The sequence below is a fragment of the Pteropus medius genome, unplaced genomic scaffold, assembly GCF_902729225.1.
Source record: "Pteropus medius unplaced genomic scaffold, Ma_sr-lr_union100, whole genome shotgun sequence".
NCBI classification, from domain to species: domain Eukaryota; kingdom Metazoa; phylum Chordata; class Mammalia; order Chiroptera; family Pteropodidae; genus Pteropus; species Pteropus medius.
In genome coordinates, this window is record NW_024354503.1 from 13,477,454 (window position 1) to 13,496,540 (window position 19,087).

The 19,087-nt window shown below is 37.6% G+C and overlaps 1 protein-coding gene across 7 annotated transcripts in view; it reads right to left on the bottom strand.

Moving 5' to 3' along the window:
• The window catches only part of RUNX2 (RUNX family transcription factor 2), a 234,126-nt gene that overhangs the window by 165,268 nt on the left and 49,771 nt on the right, over positions 1–19,087 (bottom strand). The window lies entirely within an intron of this gene.

Below are 19,087 nucleotides of genomic sequence, written 5' to 3' on the forward strand. Positions count from 1 at the left end.
CCCCACACCTCTGCCCCCAGTGAGGATGGGAAAGGTGAATGCGTACTGGGGTGTGTTCTCTGTTTCACAGAGGAGAATGCCTCCCCTAGAAGTTCAGAGAGTCTGTGCACGTGACACATACTATCCCAGAGTTGGGGCAGAAACAGAGACAAACACATTTGTCAAAGGGAAACTTCCATGATGACCATAGTGATTTTTTCTTTCTTATGTTACAATTAATACCATACTGAAGCTCTTTTCTAAAAAATAAAACTCAATCCTTTAAGAGGAAAAAAACAGAAATTTAGGCAAGGAAACTCAAATTCTCAAGAAGATTTTTGTGATATGCCAAAGCCTGAAAGCATATAATAAACTCTGTTAAATCACAGAGAATGCTTTTTTATTTTTATTTTAAATCTAGTACTGTGGTTTTGTAAAAGAAATTTAAAAATACCCTTTGGGTTACCATGTGAATATGAGAATCCATTATTTAAAAAAAAACAAACAAAACTGTCTCTCTTCTAGTATATTCAAGTCTAAAATCCAAGGGAATTCTAGATATTAAAGAAATATGCGATTAAAATATAACCAAGGTACTAAGACTTTTTTTTAAATCATCGACTCATTCTCAGTTAAGAGTATAGTATTGTCTTGGTACAAGTGTAACAGAAAAACATCTGAATCTCTGTGTGACACTAAGTATAAACCTGTAGTGTGGTGCTGTGGTGAACAAGTACAATAATGCCTAACACATAAACAGAAATATACTGTGGATTCCTTCTTCCACATTCCAGAGGCCCTAGTACATGACCCCCAACATTTTAGCAAAATGTTAAGTAACTGAAGCTGATTCAAAGAAGAGCCATTAAGATGACTGGAATAAGAATTGGCCTTTTGATTAAGGGAATGAGGATTAATATCCATAAAAAAATCTTGAAGGAGAATTATTAAGAACCTTCAAGAATGGGAAGGTATATTCTACGGGTAGCAATAATACCTCATCTTCCACTTAGTATAGCACAAGAGGAATATATCAGGATAGGGTTAAGTTGAACATTAGAATTTCCCAACTATAAGCTGTCTTCATAAGACAAATTCCTTATTTTATTTGCCCCAAAATGTATTTTCCTGTCTCCTTTTTCATTGCCTACCCAGCCCAAAGAAAACAGACAAGAAGCCAAGGTTTGGTAATATGAGTGTAGCTGTCTCCACGGCCAAACATGTTCCAACTAGGCCCATTAACTGAAATGCACCCACCACCCTATTTCCTGCCAGTGCAAGTTTGGGGCATCTGCTATAATCAAGGGACTAAGACGAGAAGAAAAATAATTGGAAAAAACTAGGGAAACTTACTTACTGTTTGTTGATGGTTGTTTTCCCGACCATTTATAACTTTTTATCCAGATTACAATTAGACTTTTGGACTATAAAGAACCTTTATACCCTGGCAAGTAAGGTGTTCGTAGATGAAGTGACTGGGGCCTACAGAGGTAAAACAACTAGCCCATAGTCCTTAGATACTGACTAGCTCATCCCAGACTAGGATACAGTTCTTGTCTTAGTCAACTAAGCTTTCACTCATCATTTGGAACCATTGATGCTGGCAATCTAGCTTTCTCTTCCCTTCCTCTCTCAGCTGCTATCGAGCACTGAAAACTATCCAGATCTACAAAGTGAGGCACCTAAGAACTAAGCCCTGTGAAGTGTCAAGGTCGGTTTTCAAAGCAAGTAGAAGCAGCAGCAAGGATTCAATTACAGAGTTAATAGCTCACCCATTACCCTAAACAAACTTCCATCAATACATCTTGCTGTGTCTAACTAGGTTCATGATTTGGGAATTATATAGGACTTGTCACAGTTAAATCTGTGGATTCTGTTCCTCACACACATACAAAAAAAGTATTGGTGTGGTGTTGATACAGCTGTAAACATTAACAAGAAAGCTTATAGAATTGTCCCTGGAAGTTATTTTTTTTAATAGGCCATATTTTTGGAATGGCAGATTCCCTAAGGGCTAAGGGGAGGGCTACATAATCTTGCATGGTTCCTTTATACACTGGGACTTTATGTGGGCCATGGGTCACAAGAAAATTTAATAAGCTTTGCCTCTGCTTTCTACAGCCTTTTCATTAGGTTTTCATGGAGACCGAATGAGAGTTGAGCTCAGTATATAGATGTGTGAGTACACTTTTATTTTCTCTTAGCCTAGGGCTTCAGGGGAGTTAATAGGAGGTTGCAGGCAAAAATAAGGGATTTGAGTAGCACAGATAAGTGTGAAAAATTTAAGAGCAGGTGAAATTTAAGAGCTTCAATGACCTTTCGGAAAATATCTTCAAAGATGAGCTACCAAGTACCTACAGACACCCCAGAGTAATTCAGGGAACATCTATCTGTCGCTGTGTACATACAAAACCGTACACATTTTCCTTGTAGATGTCTACCCCTGCATAGTCACCACCACAACCACAACAAAATTCTTACAGTACAATGAAGTAAAAAAGCTGAAAGGTTCTTCATCTTTCAAGCGTGACAAACACCCACTATCACTAAACCACATCAGGGTAGCATTGAATAATTGATTGGCTGAAAGAAGATGTACCTAAATCCACAGCATCCAAGCAATCCCTTCAGATATCAAGAACATGAAAGGACAGCCTACTCTGCCATGGAACAGGGAGAACTAAATCTCACCCAAAGGGCTAAAGAGTGGATCTTCCAAGGTATAAAGAATAGAAAACTCCTGTGTTGTATTTAAGAATATGTAAAAGCTTGGTCCTAGATTCTCTTCTACAGCTGCACTTTCTACCTTGAGCGGTGGTTCTTCCAGCTGGCTGGATAAGCAAACTCTCCAGGGAGTTTTGAAAAATATAAATGTCCAGGCCCCACATCAGCTCAATTAAATCTGAATCTCTAGTAATGGGTCCAATGTACAGCTGAGGTAGAGACCAGTGCCAAATATGATCTCAGTCTCATGCACTCGGTGCCACCTATGCATGCCAATGACTTCTGCATTTCCAGGGTGAGCCCTGACCCCTGTCCTCAGTCCCAGGTTTGTGTATCTCACTGCCTACTCGACTTTCCCCTGGGATGTCTCAAAGGTATCTTAAGTGCAGTATATTTAAGACAAAATTCTTGATTCTTCTCGCAAAAAAAAAAAAAAAAATTCTCTAAGGGTCCCCCCATCTCAGTAAATGGCACCAGTCACTCAGTCACTTAAGACAAATACCTAGACAGTTTTCCTGATTTCCCCTTACTCCTCACTCCCCACATTCAATTCATTACCAAGTCTTGTCATTTCCATCGTGAAAGTATATCTCAAATCTATTCAGTTCTCTCATTTCCACTGGCACAACCCTACTCCAAGACCAGGGCATCTGACATCATCTCCTTTTAGTTTCTCACTTTCCATATTCCTGAAATGTTTTCTCCTAGATTCTTTGTGTATCCCACTATTTCTCATCCCTTAGGCCTCGGGGTGAACACCACCTCCTATTAGAGGTCTTACCTGCGTACTATGGCCAGAGTATGTTCTCTCCCTCTCAAGCACATCTTTTGTTTATTTCTTTTATGGCTGTTACCACGATCTGTAATTATCTTGTGTATTTATTTGTCTCCCCTGAAAGACTGTATGTCCATGAGAATGAGTGCTATGTCTTGTTTACAGCTGTATCCTCACAAACTAGTTCAGTGCCTACCATATAGTAGGTGCTCAATAATTATGTAATAAATGAATGAAAGACTATTTTCCTCTTTTAGATGCATATCTTGGGTGAAAGAAATTTTTTTGGCTCAGAATATCATATTACAACACTGTCTTTCCCCTAGAAATTATTCTCTTCTCATTTGGCAATCTAGTGAATCCAGTGGGCAAAGCCTTTCTTTAGAAAACAACCTTTATTAGTACTTCCTAAGAAATTTCCCTGAAGGAAATTCAAGTGAAAGCTTGTTTTCTTTCTCCCTGAAAAAGTCCCATTTGCTCTCACTATAATTCTTAGCATTGTTGCAAGTCATTTCGAATCACGGAGGTAAAAATGACAACAGAAATCATTTAGACTCTAAGTTTTAGATAATGTACTTCTGTTATGGATGAGGATCCTGAGTTTCTGAGAAGGGAAACGACTTACTCAAAGTCATACAGTTAGTGGCAGGACTAGAATTCAGGTTTTCTGATTTCTGGCCCAGGACTCTTTTCCCTCACATTGCCAACAAGCTTATTTTAGATTATAACAGTGTAGAATCAGTCATTCAGGGGAAATCATAACCAAAAGTGAATTTAAAATGGGGGGAAAAAAGTAATTTTCAGAAAAAAGTTTTTTCAAAAAGTTGAGCATATTTGGCTGAATATGACTTTTGTTGCAATAAATTCAGGGGCACAAGAAGAAAGCATGATCAAAAGGTCACAGTATTCACACATGCTTAGGGCAAAGACCCATGAGAAACCATTAAGTTATTAAACAACAGTCTATCTAATCATCCCATTTTCCTCCCACCCAGCTCTTTCAGTCCAAGGGCAACTAATCCATAATGAAAATTAGTAATACTGCCATTAGAACTTCCCCTTTGAAAAAAAATCACACATCTGAAACTGGTACTCAAGGACTCTGAAACTGGTATGTGAACTACAAAAATAAACTTGCCTCTATGATGTGATCCATTTTGCTTATTTTTAGAAAAATTGATTGAGAATGGCTTCACAACTTTGGAAGCTATTATAATAAAATATATGTTGGGCCCCCACCAGAATTTTGCACTCTATTAACTATACTTATAACATGATGCTCTGCACCACTTACGGCACTCCTAACAGATGCCCAAATATCCATACAAAAGAGTGCACCTTTCAAAAACAAGGCACCTTTCGGAAAGATCTGAACATCAATCAGGAATCGGTACCATGTCAATATTTGGATCAGCTAGTCCAGCTAGTATGTACCAGGCATCTACCACAGGCAAGTCTCACTAGGCATTGTAAGGAGGAGGGGAGAAAAAATATCTAGGATAATGTCCTTATCCTCAAGCAGTTCACAGTCTAGTAGGGAAGAAAGGCAAGCAACTAAATACAACTGAAAAAGACTGCGGTGAATGTGATCGCTAAAACGCTATGGTTTGGGGATCAACTGAGTAAATATGAACATGGACTATTTCAAAATATTAAGGAAGTGGTGCTTTTTGTGATTATGTAAGAATATGCCCTTATTTTTTAGAAGGGCTAACTGATATATTTAGGGGTTATCATGATGTCCGGTGCTTGCTTCAAAATATTTCAGCAAAATGACAGCTAAACCAAATATGACAAAATGTTATTAATTATAAAATAAGGTGAGCATATGGAGTTTTATTAAATACAATGTATGTTTGCAATTCTTCATAACAAAGAACTTTTAAAAATAAAAAAGTACTATCTATAAGAATCACAGGGCAGCAGTTGATGCTGACTAAAAGGAAAGAGAAGACCTTTGCTAAGGAAATCAATATGTCCTTGAAGGCTGCATATGATTCTGATAAGCAGAGAAGGAAGGAAACTAGCTAGCTGGAGGACAAATGATAGAAACTTGATAATATATATCTTATGAGACAAGATGTTGCTAAACATATATGTGATACTAATTTAAACAGAGGCACACTATTCTTTTTGTTTTGTTTATTCACTTATTTTTGTTTTAGATTCCACGTGTAAGTGAGATCATATGGTATTTGTTTTTCTCTGTCTGACTTATTTCACTTAACATAATACCCTCTACGTTCATTCATGTTGTTGCAAATGGCAAGATTTTATTCTTTTTTATTGTTGAATAATATTCCATTGTAAACAATATACATTGTATACATACCACACCATCTTTACCCATTCATCAGTTGATAGACATCTAGGTTGTTTCTGTGTCTTGGCTATTATAAATAATGCTGCAATGAACATAGGGGTGCAGATATCTTCTCAAATTAGTGTTTTATTTTCTTTTGACAAATACCCAGAAGTGAAATTGCTAAATTGTATGGCAGCTCTATTTTTAATTTTTTGAGGACTCTCCATACTGTCTCCCGTAGTGGCTGCACAAATTTACTAATTAATCTAAACAGAGGCATACTATTCTTCAAGTCATTTGATACCTCTACTTTTACAACTACACATTAATTCTTTTAAATTATGCAATACGTATGGGAATATGCCCTTTTAAGACAGAACTTTTTATTCCTTGACCAATAAAACAATACTTTGGCAAAACATGAGCCTCCTCTGCCATTTATTCAGTCTCCCCTGGAGGAGGGGGTAACTGGGGAGACATTAGCTAATTTTGCTGTCAGCAAGTTAAGTGATAGAATGAGATCTGGTCCAACACTCTAGGGCTCAAGCCACAGGCTATAACCATTTAAGAATGTTGTGACAATAATCCTTAGAGTAAAAAAAGGAAGAGGGGAAAGGACTTTCATCAGAATTACCATTTTTCAGAGTAAACTGGTTATACAGAAACAGAGCTGTTATTCCACAGCAGTTCTGGAAAGAAAAAAAGACATCTTCAACTCTAATCTCTCTCCCCTGAATGTGACACGTGAAGAGGTATTTGTAGGGAGGGGTTAGGGAACAGGCTGACTAATTTTAAAGTCATAATTCAATTCCACATGAAATTATTTGGAATTCTACTACTAAGGATGAGCCTTAGTATATCTTAAGAGAGTTCAGTTTCAACGGTTTCCAGCAAAAGTAATATAACAGGGAAGATTATACACACTCAAGTGAGGTTTTACAGAAGCCATGCAAAGCTTGGATCCAAATACTTTATAACTATGGAGGCTCTAGATTAAAAATCTTGATTTTCCGCATTCTTAAACATGTGTGAAAATGGAAATGCTAGTGAGAAAAGTGAAACTCTTCTCTGTTTACATCCAGATGACTGACTACCTTTCACCGGTCTTTTGTGAGTCTAAAAATCAAAGGCCTATACTCTTGTAATGCCTATGTTTAGTTAAGCCCTTTGCCTCTCCCTGACACATCCCATTCTCTCCACTTTAAACAGTCCCAACCAGCTTCCCCTCTAATTTCTTAATTTCCATTGATGTCACCATTTTCTAGTCTCCTAGGCTCAAAATTCAGCTTTAGGTGTACCTTTCTAGGTGTACCTTTGCCATCTCTTTTCCCTAGACCCTATAATCCAGTCAAACCCATTCCTATTGTTTCTACAGAGATGGCCCCTGCTTTCCCTTCCTACTAAAACTACTCCTAACCCCTCACTTGTGACTAATAAACCAGAGTAGCAGCATGGCATATTTGAAAGGGCACCAACTAGTTGCACAACCACAGGAAGTGATTTAATAGAACTCTCTGGACCTACCAGAAACAAAGGATTAGTTTCCACAATTTCTAAAATCCTTTCAGTCCCTAAGTCCTAACATTAATGTTACTTACCTTCTCAAAACCTATCAATTGTGTTGCACTGTCTATTAAATTGAACAGCCCCAAGCCCAACAAATATGGCCTCAATATACCTTGTCATTGTCATTTCTGGTAATTACCACTATACTGCTTCCAGCCCATGTTCTACCCATACTAGACTATCCACGGTTCTTCAGAGTCCTTGTGTCTTTGGCCTAGTTGTCTCCTCCAAATAGAATACCCTTTCCCCATCATCTCAAATTGGCCAAATCCCTTTCCTGTCTCAACTGGGTCATCAAATTGGCCTGGTCTTCTCTGTCTCTGGGGCCTCAGTGATGGTTTCTATCTCAGCAAGCTGAGCAGCTACAAATGGTTTCTGTCTACTACATGTGGTTATACTTAAGTGAAGTAAGCATTCAGTAAGCATTAACTTACTATGGATAAATATAAAATATTTATTAAAAAAATACCTTATTATCTTAAGAGTCTCCTGGACTTGACTACGAATCCCTTGATGGGTGTCATGTCTTAAGTCTAGCCCATAACTTAGAGCCTATGTAAAGAGAGGGCAGACAACAAATGCTTGTTGAATTAATAAGAACATTGTTAAATTTAGAATTATCTCTCCTTTTGTCCAGTAAAAGACATGGGGTGGGGTGGGGGGAGGCTGGTTATTGGGAAACATTTCCCACAGTGAAAATGATGAGTCTATAATTTTGCTGGGAAAGGCTGCTGAGTCATCTTTTTTCCTAAGAGTATGCTGTCTGGTTCAGGTCAAAAACTATTTCTGGACTGGAATAATGAAATGGACTAAGAAGCTATCTTCATGTTTAAGGCCTCTAGCTCCTCTGAGCCACTGGAAATTAGCAGCCATGCACTATGATGTGTGCATGGGGCCCCAGAGCTCACACAGGACAGTCTGTGAGAGGAGACAGCCCTAGAGCAATGTTAGTGTGTGGCTTCAGACAGAGGACCACAGACCATAAACAAATCTTCCAGGAGATTCTGTGATGGCATTTCAAAAATGAACTAACAGAGCTTCTCTCTAAGGGTTCTTCTTAATATATAAACCAGTTTCCAAAAGACAAAAATCATAATCACTACCACATATCTTCAAGACCCACCCTTCAGCCCTTGAACAGAGTCAAGCATGTAGAATTCAGAGTTTAACCAGGAAGAAGAGAAGAAGAACAATTTCACCCAAGAGATCTAAAACCTTTCAGTCTCTTGGGTAAAAACATAGTTATGGGAAGAAAAACATAATCTACTCAAGAGACATAATTACATAGTTAAGCCATAGACTCCATAGAAATATTCTAGGAACTCCAGTTCATTAAAAAAAAAAAAAAGCTGAATTTGCTTTCTTTTAATAATAAAAGGCGCCAGTTTAGATCAGTGAGTAAAAGTTCACTCTCCCAAACTCATATGTAGGCATTTTAAAAATACAATTCAATGCATGAGAGAGATCATTAAAGGACAACCTCTTTCAAAATTTAAGCTTCTACTTCTGTGACAACGTCAAGCATAACATCTGCATCATAGGGGTACCAGAAGGAGAAGAGAGAGAGCAAGGAATTGAAAGCCTATTTGAAGAAATGATGACAGAAAATTCCCCTATCTTGGTGAGGGAAACAGACATACAACCCCAGGAGATTCAGAGAATCCCAGACAAGATGAACCCAAAGAGGACCACACCAAGACACATCATAATTAAAATGGCAAAGGTCAAATTCAAAGAGAGAATCTTAAACACGGCAAGAGAAAAGCAATTAGTTACATACAAGGGAATGCCCATAAGACCGTCAGTCAATTTCTCAAAATAAACTTTACAGGCCAGAAAGGCTTGGCACAAAATATTTAAAGTGATGAAAATCCAGGACCTACAACCAAGATTACTTTACTCAGCAAAGTTATCATTTAGAATCAAAGGACAGATAGAGAGCTTCCCAGATAAGAAAAAGCTAAAGGAGTTCATCACCAACAAGCCAGTATTACAGGAAATGATGGAGGGACATTTTTAAGAAGAAAACAATATGTGTCAAGAGTCTAAATAAAGAATGGTAATAACTATATATCTATCAATGAGTACTTCAAATGAAAAAGAATTAAATGCTCCAATCAAAAGACAGAGTGGCTGAATGGATAAGAAAATAAGTCCCTTACATATACTGCCTACAAGAGACGCCTCAGATTAAAAGACACATACAGACTAAAAGTAATGGGATGGAAAATATTTCATGATGGACCTAGAGGGAATTGTGCTGACTGAAGTAAGTCAGATAGAGGAAGATAAATGCCATATGATTGCACGTATATGTGGAATCTAAAGAACAAAACAAACAAAAATGCAGAAACAAACTCATATATACAGAGAACACTTTGAAGATTACCAGATGGGAGGGCGGTTGGGGTGTCAGTGGAAAACGGAGAAGGAATTAAGAAGTATAAATTGACAGTTACAAAATAGTCATGGAGATAGAAAGTACAGCTTAATGAATATAGCCAATAATATTGTAATAACTATGCACAGTGTCATAGAGACACTAGATTTATTGGGGTGATCACTTTATGAGTCATATAGATGTCTAATCACTATGTTGTGCACCTGAAACTAATATGGTATTGTATGACAATTATAACTGAAAAATAAAAATTACTACTACTTTTTAAAAATTAAGCTTCTAAAGGTTAAAGAATTCAAGATCTTTCAATAAATACACAAAGAAAAAAATTGTGAAATTTTAATTTGCATGTATATAAGTGCAAGTCCCTTTATAACTTTTAGATTTTAGGCCATGGCAAGTCACAATGATCGAAGAATAAAGTATCTGGAAGAAAGGACAAGGCAATCGGGGTATGCCAATATCAGTCATACATCAGGGAATAACTTCTAATAAACATACGCTTAGAGTATAATCCTTCTCTTGAAATAACAGACTCAAAAAAACGAGACATTTAAAAAAAAAAAGAAACTCATGAGAGGTAAGAAGAAAAATATGTTAAAGAGAGACTGGATGAAAACATCACGGAAATATACAAGAGAAGATGTAATACTTTTTGCAGGCAGGGGAAAAAAGAACTAACATTGAACCTGGCCGACTTCACTGTAGGCCCTCTTCCATGTCCAAAAACATGTCTAATCTACCCTGCCTCTTTACCTCCAAATTCTCGGGCACCTTCTTTCTAGTTCCAATCCTGCTGTTCTCAACTTTTTCTGCCCATTGTTGCCAAGGGAGACTTCCTTCCCTCTTAATCCCATTCAAAGTAAAATTAAATAAATAAGAATTTTTTTAGAGCTGGAAGAGAATATGTATTTCACCAGATCATGTTCCTCATTTTAGAAAAGTAACCGATGCCCAGAAAAATACTGTGACTTGTTTGAAGTTATGGAAGTAGGCAGTGACATTGGCAGCCAGTCTTCTGACCTGCCTCAGCCCTCTTTTTCATGTACTAGGCTGCCACTCAAGGAAAGAAGAAAAAAAAAAGTTGAAGAAAAGAGATCTAGAAAGAACAAAATAAGAAAAAGTAGAGAGGCTTAAGTCAGAGATTTTATTACATTATATCTGGTCTTCTTGACGCCGTTTTATCACAGCACATCTTGTTCTCCTACTATCTCTATTCCAACATCTACAACCAACCTGGACCATCTAAATCAGCATCTCTCCCACTATCTCTATTCCAACATCTACAACCAACCTGGACCATCTAAATCAGCATCTCTCCCACCAGTTTCTGGGAAATGAACAACAGATCTTTCCCTGTGTCTACACTCTACTCCCAAAACTTAGTAAAATCTGAGTGTTTTAGCCCTAAAAACTTTTCCTTTGTCTTCCTTTTACTATATATATTCACACATACCACAGTTTTGTGTTACTAGCATTTACAGAGACCCCACTAAGACATGTAAAGATTTTTTGATGGTAACATTTTAAGCAATGGAAATGGTAGTTTCCATAGTTGAACAAAAAGCATCACTGTTTATTTGCCAATGATCCAGCTAAACATGGATGGCATTATTCTTCAAAGAGTCCAGTGACAACTAGCCTACAGACTGTCACGCAATTCCTGGGTCCTGGCTGAGTTTCCTTAGCATGTGATCTTCCCTGTTTCTCTTTCATTATTATAGCTTTGTGCATATGTTATGTGACTGACTGTGTGTGTGTGTGTGTGTGTGTGTGTGTGGTGTGTGTATTGTGTGTTTTGAAGTAAAGAAAAAACACTACATAGAGGTAATTAAAAAGTTCGAAGGGCTCTTCTCTTGACATTCACTGCCACAGCAGCAGAACATCATTTTCACTTTCCCATTTCTGTAACAGGAAGAAAATGTTAAAAAGTAATAACCAAGGAAAAAGTTAGCCAACTCCCGCAGCCTGGTCTTGCTGTGCTGAATGGCAGTGAAGATCATTCAGGAAGAAAAAAGAAAAAGACAGGAGAAAAAGTGTGTGTGCGTTTGCGGGGGATTTCTTACTTAAACTGGACCCCGTCCAGCTGGCAAGAAGAGGTGATTTTCTTAACACTTGCGAAACCCGATTACTTTTTTAAAGGAATGAAGAAGAAGGAGATGTAAACACAGCCATTAAAACAGATTTAAGGTACTTAGTTTTAATCTAGTCTAAGGCCTCTCCAATTGTCTGCCGCTCTGCAATTCTTTGCTTGCTAGACAGTAATACGGTGCATGTCAGTGTCTTCTACACAGCAAATGCTGTCAGCTGAGCTCTGTGGTTACCCTCTCAGGTCAGGCATGGAAGAAACAGCAGCTTAAGCAATAATGGATGGATGTGTATTATGTGCTCTGTCAGAACTCTGTTTTACTACATTAAAGGACTATTGTGTTTATATCTACACAACAGGTCTTAAACAGATTGTTTAAACGTGATTAAACAGGAAATGTCTTTGAAATAAGCCTCCTAATAAAATTCAGATGGGTAAGGAACTGAAAAATGCCATCATCAATATATTTTTTAAAACATCATTTCCCTCACATTGCAAGGGTAACATGATATAAACTCCAAAATAAAACAGTTTTCAAGTTAAACTCAAAGGATTCCCTCATATATCGGCACCCCTTTCAGATGGAATAGCATTTATCCCCCTATCCATCCACCTTTCCTAATACTGTTGCACAATATACTATAGTCTTGATAGACAGATAATTGCTTTATTCGGCCATGTATAATGAAGGAAGTCTACTGTGTTAATCCCAGTATTCTTATCTTCTGTGAACTCTGAATAAGAAACTGAAAACTCCACCTCTTCATTCCAAAACTACTGGAGTTTACTTACATTCAAAACTGCTTAAGTGTTCGTACATTCCACTCTGTCACCGAAGGTGCCAAGTATTTTGAGTAGGATCAAGTCATTGTTATATAAAAGGGACTCTAAAGTAGTCTTAAATGGAGTTAGGAGATAGCAAGTTTTACCCTTTTTTTCAAGGCACAGCAGGTTAGAAAAGTGCATTCTTTCAAACCAAGCAAATGGGCTAGTGCTCATTTTTCAGAGTTCATCATCACCACCCCCCATCCCAATTAAAGAACACTATTGAGACACCAGCTCAATACTTTTTTTAAAACCTTTAGGTGATTAAAATTAAAACTTTTTATTTTTCAAAAGCAAGTGTAAAGTTTTAAGGATTTTTGTCTGCTGGTATCACGCTTAATGTTTAATCAGTAATGACAATTTGGTGACAGATTTTTCTTTTGTCCACGCGAAATATATAAAGTATTGGCTCTTCCACATATACACATATATGGTTACTAATCTGTGTTGTCTCTGTTGCATGCATACATAGATTTGTACGGAAAGAGAGAGTTCAAAGGAACAATAATATTACTAAGATGAGTTCCACGTCTCTTTCCAGGTAACTCGGGACGCTGTCTTCTCAAGGCCCAACATACTTTATACTCTAGTTACACCATGACACCATAGCCTGACTATTGAACACACCTTTCCTTGCAGTATGGAATTCTTATCCATTAGCCTAATTAGATGTCTGTCTTAGTTTTATTTCAAAATAGCACATGTTCAAGAATCTACAAAGCTCACTAGAAAAGAATGCAATCTGAAAAAGTAGAGTAACCAATGGAAGAACATCATTACTTGATTCTTTCTCCTCGGAGTCCTATCTCTTTCATGAATCTTCACTGAGAATGTTCACATAAATGATATTCTTTTGGCTATAAGGGTAGTCTCTTCCCAAGAGTTACCTGGCTTAGTGGCTCAAGAAATCCTACTAGCAACCCTTGAGATTCTACAGTATAATTCTGTTCAATAGAACTTGAGATTGTCCAACATGTAGTAAAAGAGATAACGTGTGACTAAAAGTCAGGAAATGTGGGTTCTGTGCACTAACAGTTGTGAACGTCTCAGGTACAGAATTTTCTCGTCTCAAAATAATAGACTACCTAACTTCCAGTTCTAAGAATTAATGATGCTATGGATGCTTCACCAATCACTATGGGCTACACACACACACACGCGCGCGCGCACACACACACACACACACAGAGTTAGTAAACTTAATGGAATAGTTAAAAGACCAAGCCAATGCCTGACTAAAAAGGAGAATCCCCTATCTAAATCGGGGCCTGATTATATCAAGAGCAAAAACAAACAAAAAACAACGACAACAACAACAACAACTGTAGTCTGTTCTTAGCTTTGCCACTAACTTGGTTGTGGGGCTGTAGGCAAATAATCTACCATCTCTATGATTCAACTTCCTCCTATGACTCAGCTTCCTCATCTGTCAAATGAGGATCGAAGTATCCTCATCACAAGGATATCATCAGGATGAAATAGAATAGAGTTGAAAATGTTCTACATAGGTAAAACCACGATGCAGATATAATACTCATATACCAATTCAAATTTCCTAAGCACTTAATATGTACCATGAACTTTATTAAACTAGGGGACTCAGAGTATATTTTGGGAGGCATCATATAAACAAATAATCACAGTAATGTGACGAATAGCATAATCAAGTTCTGAACAGGCAAAAGGGAACCAGAGAGTAAATGCATAACTTCCAAGAGCAGTCAATAAGGGCTCACAGAGGAGATGGCATTTGAGTAAACTTAAAATATGCATAGAATTCAGTCAAGTAAATTCAGAAGAAAAAGACCTTCTAATCAGAAGGAATAGTAAATGAAAAGACACAGAGATTTTAAAAGTATAGAGTGAAGCAATTTGGCATGGTTGGAGCTCAGCCACAGGGATGTGGGAGGCCAGATGCTGTAGGGCTTTGTCCACCATCCCACAAAGTCTGAACTTCATCCAGTAAATAACAGGAACAGGTATTTTAAGCAAAGATATGCCCTGAGCTACTTTACGGTTTAGGAGGACCACTTTACTTAAGGGGAACACAAATCTAGAAGGAAGTTCAGTTAGAGGCATGAAACCAGTTAGCAAATTATTTTTATATTATAGTCCACTGAGAGTGTAAACTAGGCTAAAGCAGTGCTAGTGGGTATGAGGGAATGCATCTGAGACACAGGTTCAGACAACAGTATAATAGAATAATTAGATATAAAAAGTAAGGCAGAGAGGATGCAGCTCAGATTTCTGGTTTGGTCAAAGGTGAGATGTGGGACATTCAACACTGGTAAAACTGGAAGGTGTTCATATTTGAATAGAAAAGTTTGGTTGAAGTGGAGGTGGGAAATCCTGAACATTGTGTGGATCATCAGTTTGAAGTGCCCATGGGACATATTCAGGTGGAGATGCCCAGGAAGCCAACTAGAAAAATGAGTCTGAATTTCAGAAGAGGCCGGAGATTCATTCTCAGTAGTCAAGGGAACTAGAAGCCATTGGTGTAAATGACATGGTCACTCAAGGAAAGGGGAGAGAATGAGTTGGAGGAAAGTATCTAAAAAGGAACCTGAAAAGCACAAACATTTAAGGGATAGGCAAGGAAGAGGAGCCAGTAAATAAATGTAGGAAGAAGAAGAAAGAAGAGCCAGTGGTGCCATGGAGACCAAGGAGGAGGCAGCACTCCTGCTGGACACAAACTACGGAGCAGCCACTGACGCAGTTCTGATGCTGCTCCTCTGATGCTTTAAGGGTCCGGGGGAGGTTGGCAGGAAAGCACCCTTTCCTTCTACGCCAAGGGCACAAAGTTAATTTGGCCACAGTGGTAAAAAGGATAACTCTCCTCCACCGATTCCATACCCATTCCCCAAGCAACCTCATCAACACCAATGGCTTCAAGTTCCTGCGACTATCAAAAATGCATCTCCAGCCTCTCCTGAACTTCAGACTCATATTTCTAGTTGCTTTTGAATAAGAACAACTTTAATGGTGATTATAAGCATACACAGTGTCTTCTGAGTTCAATCTTGGTCATGTTATTTTAAAGGAATGGAAAAAGTATCTACCTAGAAGCCCTCCCAACTGCATGGCAATAAGTTCTTTTGGGGCCAAGTCGCAAGTCAGACTCTGGCTCTGTACCTAGCACTACATAGGTCAGAGAGTAAGCAAAATTTCTTTTCTGATCTAAATATTACACTTGGGATGCTAAGATCAGAGTCAACATCAAAGATGAGAGAAAGCAAAAGAAAAGATGAAACAATAGTTTAAAATCTCTAAAATTAACCATCTTTCCCAGCATATCTTCTGAGAAAGGTTCCTTCCTAAATCTCATGGAGTAGTATGTATTTGACCACTTCTTATCTTGTCATTTGCACTCCAATAAGCATAAGAGAAATAGGGAAACAAAATTTAAAAAAAACTCAATCCTTCTTCTCACTCCCACTGTCCATCAGAAAGTTACAAACCCTGAAGAATTATATGAGGATGGAAAAAAAGAATCCATCTGTTATGGATGGAGATATGAGAGATATCCAATGCAAACAGTATTAGTAATATCATTTATAGAACTGCAATTTGACTAATCAATGCATATAAAAGGATTCTAGAAAGAAAGTCTGAGCCACCAAGTTGGCCTAAAGGTTTTTAGACATTTTCCTTTTCCCTACATGAAAACTGAACTCCAGAGGTTGCTAAATTCTAGAGTAATTCAGAATTTTCCTTGAAAAAACATGATTATCACCTCTACTAATTTTGTAATGAGCTTATTTTCTATTAATGCAAAATCAGGCAGTAGGCTGGTCTCTAATTTTATGTAATAGTTCACAGTATAAACTTTTATTCCTTAATATTAATCGAAAACAAACTTCGATATGTATTTTAAAAGATAATTGAATTACCTAATCTACTTTGTTCAACTGAATTACACTCAACTGAGTATCTACAATGTGCAAAACATCATCACATTGGTACTGGCACAGCTCTAGGAGAAGAGAACAAATACAGAACTAAAAAATGACAGGATTGTTAGAGTATTAGAAAAGGCAGCATTGGAACTTAGCCCTGAATGTTGAGTAGGCCCCAGATTAATAGAGGAGAGAAGAAGACACTTGAGGCCAAAGGGACCGCCTGAGCCAAAGCACTGGGCTGTGCTGCAATTTCCATCAGTAGATCTGCAAAGGGAGCCAGGGTCAAGATGGAGGGTTTGGGGGGTTTTATCATCATAAAAATAAAAGTGACTTAACGTTAGTTTTCTGAAGTCCACCATCTACCTACCTAGAATTTAATATTCGAAAATTTCTGCCAACAAGTTTAATTACTGATATTCAAGATCCAAATGCCTTCATTCCAATAAAATTTTCCCTCTACTCCCCACCTCACCAAACAGAAGTAAAGCTGCTAAGTTTCCATGTCCCTTCACCTGCCACTTTTTTATGCCCTTTTTCCATTTTCTATCACTTCTATCACACAATCACAATCCTTAATATTCATGCTTTATCTCTTTATTAGACTGAGCTTTTTTCTGAGCCATACGTATGACAAAGTCATCTCTGAATTCTTATAGTCCTTTTTAAAGTAAATATGGTAAATATCCAATAAGTGTTTGTTCAATAAATGAGTGAATCCAGAATGTAGATCAGTGACTGAAGGAATCTAATGCTAGCAACCTAGTAAAAAACAGTTTTCATCACAAAAACACCTAAGTATTAGAAAAGCCTTCTAACTATTCAGTCATAGGTATCTTACCTTCTTCCTCTAGCATATGAAAAGATGAACTTAATATCTATTAAGTACTCGCTGGCAGTCTGACAGTCAAGGAGACATTTTAAATTCCTAGCATTACCAACAGCCAGACTAAGCTCTACAGAGTCTGATAATTTTCCAGGCTTATTAACAGAAATAAACAAATATCAATTTTTGATTATATTCCCTTCCATAGAAAAGACTAAACAGAAAGACTGTACCTCTCCCGCCCAAAAAAGATAAAATGAATAATGATTCATCACAGTGTATATATTGTATTGTGTACTTATATACATATCACATAAAAATACTATGGGTATTATTTAATATAGTTACTTAACATAGTATATTCCCTAGCCATTATGCAAACAGCACTCTTACTCAATTTACCTTTCATTCAAATATAGCTATCCCTGGGACACACTGGTACTGTGACAAGTAGTTCAAAGGAAAATTTTATAGTCACTGATTTTGGGCAAGAGAAAAAAATAGCAAAGCCAACTAAATCTGCATTAAGTGCTTGGGCAGACAGAATATAATTATGCTGACCTTAAGATGTGTTTTTAGTGTTGACGAATCACATGTTTCACTGAATTAAGGGAAAATTTTCTCTTTTTTTAAGAACAAAATCCCTTGGCCCAGATAATAATTCAAAACATGTATACCTGAGATGGCTGGGCTGCTGCAGTTTGGCAGGCCTCTTCCCAAAGACCTGATGCTTGTTGACCATGGAGGCATTTGTGAAAAAGTCAAGAAAACATATGACTTTCACCACGACATTGGAGGAAGAAAACTTGACATTCATTCTCAGACATATGTGACTCCTTTCAAGAATTCCTGACTCAAAAATTCAGAGGGAAGTGGCCCTGTAATAACATCTCTTCTGAGAATAGTGCCATATGGTTTTAACAGAGGTTTATTTCCTGAACCCAAAGAGGGCTGCTGATTCTCAATCCAATGAAAATAATTATTCAGACAATTTCATTCTATTACTTTCAGTGAAACCCATTCTGTGTGGTCCACACATGCCTGCTGACACCTTCAAAGAGACATTAAGCCATTTTTATGTACCATACCCTTAATGGGTGGAATGCAAGGTAAATTTCCTTGAAGATTAGCACCTGTCATCATGCATAAGGCACTCCCATTTTTGAGTACCACATGTTAATTCTCTCTCCTCAAAAGAGAGGAGAGAGATGAACAGAACTTCCAAGTGGAGTAACAACTAATTATCAGTCAGATGGTAGGGCAAATACACACACACATACACTCACACACAAACAGAGCAAGAATCAGAAATACCGCATCTCCTAAAGTCAACAGCACTGCTGTGAAATTATTTCAGACGCAACTGGAAGGTAGGAGGACTAGGAGAGGTTAGAGCTGGTCAGGGCGGGGTGGGAGGGGGTGAGGAGGGGCAGAGAGCGCTAGAATGGGGAACCACTCCTTCATATAAATTTCAACAACGTTAAACTACTAACCTTAAAATAATCAAGAGAATAGGAAAATAAAATCCTTTCAGTGCAAAAACTGAACAACACAAATGCTGTAAAAATAAAGATTTAAACCAAAGAATGCAACTATTAAATAGTGCTTTCAAAGGAGACCACCCTTCAAGCCTAAGAATATTCCCTTAAGAACAGAATACGCTGACCCATGCCAGGTTGCCCCTGAATCTGAATTATATTA